We start from the raw sequence: 5,993 nt of genomic DNA, 5'->3' as shown, positions 1-5,993 counted from the left end.
ACTTGTAACTCCGCCTTCCTTTAAGGAAAAAGCACATCATTGGTGAAAATCATTGTACCAGCAGTGAGGTTACCTTAGTATGTATTGCAACGTTGCTCTTATGAGTCAGTATAACTGTTAGTAATCAAAAAGCTTTACAAAAACATCTTTTAGAAGTATCTGAAGCTGGTTTTGTGATCTTTAGCAAAACAAAGATTTTTTTTTTTTTCTAGTAAATTTCCTTCCAAAACTAAAAAAAAAAAAGAAAAAGAAAAAAAAAAAAAAAAAGAACAGTTCTGCTACCTTCTCTATTTTGGTCAAGTAAACAAAGCTGTCCTTTTTTAAGCTCTGTTTTCCTTTGCAGTCCCTGATCTTCCCTGCACTTCTGTGCATTTTCTTGAGATGACGTCCCTGCTTGCAGGCTGGACAGAACTTCATTCATGAAAAGGAAATGTTTCAATGCTTATTTGTAAGACTAGAACAATTGGTAGTTACAAGGAAAAATGATTTAAAAAGAAAAGCTGCAATAAAGGGCATTTTTTATTATTTTATCACAGATTTACTTTACATTTAATGTATACTGGAGGCACAACTCTTTCTCTGCATTCCTTTTTAATGTACGTGTATGTCCTGATCAGCATAGATCTGTATCTGCATTTTCTGGCTCATGCTATACATGGAACACACATAAATTCAAAAGTTGGGAAATCTTTTTCAACTGCAGATCTTCTGTTGCTATAACAGTCTGGATATGTGTTACATGTTGTTTGTTACATGTGTTAAAGTTGTTTCATGGGGGAGTTAGGAGATAAGATTTGATTAGAGAGTAATAAAATATATAGACTGACATGGACGATAGAACTTAAATAATTGCTTTTTTTTTTTTTTTTTTTTTGTCACAATTCAAGCTTGAGAATTGAAAATTCATTAATGCAATTTGACCATTTCAGTGGAGACTCATGAAAATCTTTGTTGTGATTTAGGTGTACACAAAATAGTTTGTTACATATACATAGATGTGTACATGTTTCACAGCAGCAGATTTATTTTTTTTTTTTAAACAGTAAGTTAGTTTTACCACTAATAGATGCTCAGACTCTTCTTTTTATCTCATTCTCCTCAGAGACACAGTCAATTAAAAAATATATAAATAAAATTATTTGAATTAGGTCTTATTTTCAGATTTTAGATCGAGGTTCAAAATTGAGCTGGGAATGTTTTACATGATATTGTGATTTAGTGATTTAGTTCAAGCATTCATGCTTTGATTTTTTTTTATTTTATTTTATTTTTTTGTCTTAAGTTTTGGCTTCAATCATAAGGTTAGATCCAGGTCCAGGTCTAACACCTGAAAATAATTTAGACTTGTTAACATCTCTGTTCTTACTTGGAGGAAATTTACCTTTTTTCAGGAAGCTTTTTATGTGAGTATAAAGATGTGAAACCTTATTCATGTTTTTCTATTTTCAGGAATAAGGTTTTTGTATTTTCTGATAAATCTTAATTATGAAAAAATAAGATTTGTCAAGTATCTTTAAATTCCAAAACTAATGCAAGATAGCTGAGAAGTATCCTTAATTCTTTTCTGTCTGATGCATAACATGGGTGGTGAAGAATCCTTGAAGCCAATGCACAATTCACTTTGTCCATGGAGGTAACTTTAAAAGCAACCTTCTATAGGTAAGCTGTTTCATGGTGAAATCCATGCATGGCTTCTGCCAGCCAGTACAGGTGAAAATAGTTGCCAAAACTATTTATTATATAGTCTGCAGAGAGTAGCAGACATGCATTCCAAATACAAGGCTCTCATGGGTAACCACAATCATGGGTATTTTCAATTAATATCTAAACAATGACTTTATGACTAATGAGATGAAAAATGCAATTATTTTAGGCAAAACATTTGAACTGATATGACTGGAAAAAAAAAAAAGAAAAGTTACAGAGAAGTTATATTCCAGTAAAAATTCTTAAACCCTTAGGGTATCATTACTTGAGAGAGGGACCCATCTCCTGAGTTCATGCCATTGCACAGTAGTCTATAACTTTACAGAAACAGGAGTTAGAGAGGCAAAAAGGGGGCAACTTGAAAGAACATTCTCATCAAATTGCAATTGTTTCCAGTCTTTCAAAAACTATAGCTTTTTGACCAGTGATGCTAGGCCTATATTCCTCCACTTTTATGTAGTTCAGAGAAAATGGTATATTCCTCAGACGATTTATTTTCCTATAGCTGATATACCAGGTGTGTGTAAAGGAATTGAATTGTGACTAAAGTAATGGTACTTCTAGTGGCAGCAATATTATCATTTTACCATTTATTACACTATGGCTGTTGCTCGGGTGTCACTATTGGCTATCTAATGTGCCTTAAGTCAGAATGACATTTGCAAAAAGAAAAAAGTGATTGAGAGTTTTTCTAATCTGAATTTAGAAATATTTATATCATAACATTAGAAAAGGATTTTACTAAGTCTGAAAATCTCTGTACTTGGGAACATGCTCTCATAAAAATGCATTTTTAGTCTGTTTATCACAGGAACCAAATATCTGTAGCTTTTGTATCGGTGCAGTGTTTGAGTACCTATGGCCACAGTATCAGTATCAGTAAACATTAGGTCTTAGCTTGAAGCTGCACTGTTTTTTCATATTATAGTTCATATTTTTAATTGAATGAATAAAATTTTAGATCTAACTTCATTAGTTATATTTTGACCCTGTAAAATACAGAGATTACTTCCAAAAACATTCCTTGGTCAATATGGAAGTAAAAATACTCTTTTGTCTATGGTAATAGTAAAGAAAAGGTAGACAACATTTCATAAACACAAGCAGACTAAAGCAAATGAAACACTCGGTCTTCTTCATTTTGTATAAAAGGACTAACAATACATTTTCACTACACTGTTATGTTATAATGTTGATTTTCCTTTAGTTTGATAAATAAGCCATGATATCATAGCAAATTATGTCAAAACACTAATGAAGTATGAAGAGTTGCAGGATTAAATAGTGCCCACTCCCTGGTTATGTTCTGATATAACTAACACTAATAAGAAACAGAAAACTCCCTGTATCAAGGGACATAGTTACACCGACTCCTTCAATTCATTATTGGCACAGTAGAAAAAACACTTGGCACTTTCTCATTTCTGTCCAGCTAAATAAGACCAGTGTAGGACAATTCATTTCTATTTTCTAGTAAAATGCAAGAAAATAACAAGGATTGGGATTAATTCACTATATTTGTTGATGTGTACAGTACAGAAAGAAGGCAGAACACCTAGCAACAGTCAAATCAGCTTCATCATTCCATTCTCAATGGATACTGTAAAAATGTGTATTCTTATAATTTTGGAGGGGCTTTATGGACTGTGGGTTGTCATGTTCCTTATTATTTTTACTACCTAGCATTGTCATCCATCAACAGCATTCTGGAAAATCTTGAAGGTCATTAATTGCCAACTTTGTTTCTTTTTCATCTAATGGTCCCCAGAGACCCATATTAAGAACACTCAGTCTCCCTTTGTTTTGATACTATGATTTTATGATACTCTCATCTCTTCCCCAAGAAGACATCTCTTAACTGTTTCCCCTCTATAGTTTTTTTGCTTGTTTGTTTGTTTGTTTTTAAGAGGCAGCGCTATGAGTTCAGTTTATAGTTTCCTGGATACTGATCAAGAGTATTTCTGCGGGCCACCTTGAATTGGGTACTTTGACTTATGTCAAGTTGCTCTGAACTGTGTTGCATAGGGATTGTCCATACAGCTTCTTTAAAGGCTATTTAATTATGATGGGATATACAACAGAAAGGTTGCTTTCCATTCCAGCTGTCAAGCAGTTTGAATCTACATGGTGTTTTTTGGTTGGACTGCTTGCTCAGCACATTAGCTCCTGACTGTCTACAGAGTATATATTTTTTATCTATATCTATCCTATCCTCTTTCTACTGTGGAAAATTAATCTTATTTTAGAATGATTGCAGGCAGGAATCTCCACAGTAATAGTTTATCTGTTGCCTTTTTGATGCTTTGCTGGAGTTCTATATTCCCTAATTTTCATTTGGTGTTGCATTTATTTTTCCTATAAATAACCTGGAATAATCACAACACACATCCCATCCAAAACCTGTATAATTATATTATAATTATATTTTTTTTATAAAATCAAAATTAGAATAGTATTTTGCAAAAGAGAAAAGCTTTCATGGATTTTAAACTCCAGTATCTCCATATGTACTATAGCCCACTTCAAAAGGGATGGTACTTAATGCTGTCACTTCCTAAATACTCTAGTTAAAAAATGCACTCAGTTTATGGTCACAACAGTTAGGGTCATTTTTTTTGTAAGGTGGTGAAATGTTATTTTGTTTTAGAGGAAGGAGATTGCAAAATAGTTGATAGAATGATTGGAATGGAATGAGACACTGACGTTCCAAAATTAAAATATAATTAGTCTCTGCCAAGATTTTGTCTTCTCCAGATTTTCTATTAGAAACCTGTGAGAACTGCTCTTTTTGATTCACTGACATTATAGTTAATGTTTTTCTTGTTCATGAAAATATCTGTTTTTATGCTGTACTGACATTAAAAGTGTAAGATTTTTCTACCAGAAGGTCACTTGTGTATTGATTTAGATAACTTCTTTTTTTAATTGAACAAAGTATGTTGTGACAAAGGTATTTTGGATTGATTTCCTGGTTCAGACTTACTTGCCAGTGTCCCTTTATGCACTAAGGTCATGTAAAAACATGTATTGATTTCTGTGAGTACAAAGAGAGTTGGCTTCATAAGATCCAGTCTTATGAGGTGATGTTAATGGCAGCTGAAGGAACTGTGTATGAGAGGTACTCAGAGAACCCAATTTGGCATCAGCTCCCATATTGCACTCAGTCTATAAGCCATTTTAACCCTCTGTTTGGAATGAAAAAATCACAATTAAGCTGCATTTGCCTTTCTGATGGCCTTGCACACTGATCAATTAATGCTCTACTCTTTTCATTCACTCAAGCTTTTAGATTTCTTTAACACTCATGTTTCTGAAAAGATAATACAAAGTGTTTAAATTCCCCTTGGCTTGCTACCAGTGTAAAGGGACTATAAAATATTCCTGCATACAGATTTTTACAACTAGTTATTTTCTGTCAAGGTACAAGACAGTGGAAAATCTGGCTCAATATCTTTGAATTGTTCTTTGTTGAGAATAACAGCTGCTTAAGCATGAGGTTTCTGCTTTTCTTAATCGTGAGAGGAATATGTTGAGCTACCCCTGCTGGTGAGAGAGAGAGCTTCTGCATGTCTGACCCAAACTTTTATCTTGGGATTGTTTTTTTTAAACCAAATAGACCAGAGAAAGTCCTGCTTGTTTATTGATTTAGGACTCTTCCTGCCTGTTTCTGGGAAAGAAAAAAATGAATAAAAAGCCACCTTCATTATTTCATTTTTAATTTCCTCTCTCCAAAGTAAGCAGAGCAAAATTAGATTTAGTCTGTTGCATATTCCACAAATAAATTACATGGAACTAGAGTGGTTAAATGAACTTTGCTTGGGGATTATTGGAAAGATAAATATTTAAACACTGAACTTGAGGTAAATTATGTTTATGAAGTATCTATTTTTTTGTGTTGCAACTTTTTTCTTTCTTTCTTTCTTTTTTTTTTTTTCCCTTTTTCTCCTTCTAGTCAACTCAACCATGAGGACATTAAAGTCAGGATGAATGCCCCTTCAAAAAACTGTTTCCTGCACTGTTGCCAGCAGAGCACTTTTTTTTTTTTTTTTTTTTTTTTTTTAATTAGATGATATATGCCTAGTTGTGTTTTTATATACAGCAATGAATGTATTTTACATTATATCTTGGTTAAATAATAAAAAGTAAATTTACAAGAATTCAAATTATTTCTTGAAAATAAAATATATTATGTAACTGTAAGCATTGTTTAAAAATACATAAATTGCAGAAGCACTTACAACCCTTTGAGCAATTCAGTGTATGAAGCTTAACTTTTAAGAATTTAT

General features: G+C 32.6%; 1 protein-coding gene across 1 annotated transcript in view; it reads left to right on the top strand.

Moving 5' to 3' along the window:
• SYN2 (synapsin II) overlaps positions 1–5,993 on the top strand; it is a 180,913-nt gene that overhangs the window by 120,334 nt on the left and 54,586 nt on the right. The window lies entirely within an intron of this gene.

Source organism: Aythya fuligula, chromosome 10 (genome assembly GCF_009819795.1).
Source record: "Aythya fuligula isolate bAytFul2 chromosome 10, bAytFul2.pri, whole genome shotgun sequence".
NCBI lineage: Eukaryota > Metazoa > Chordata > Aves > Anseriformes > Anatidae > Aythya > Aythya fuligula.
This window is presented reverse-complemented; position numbering and strand designations above follow the sequence as displayed.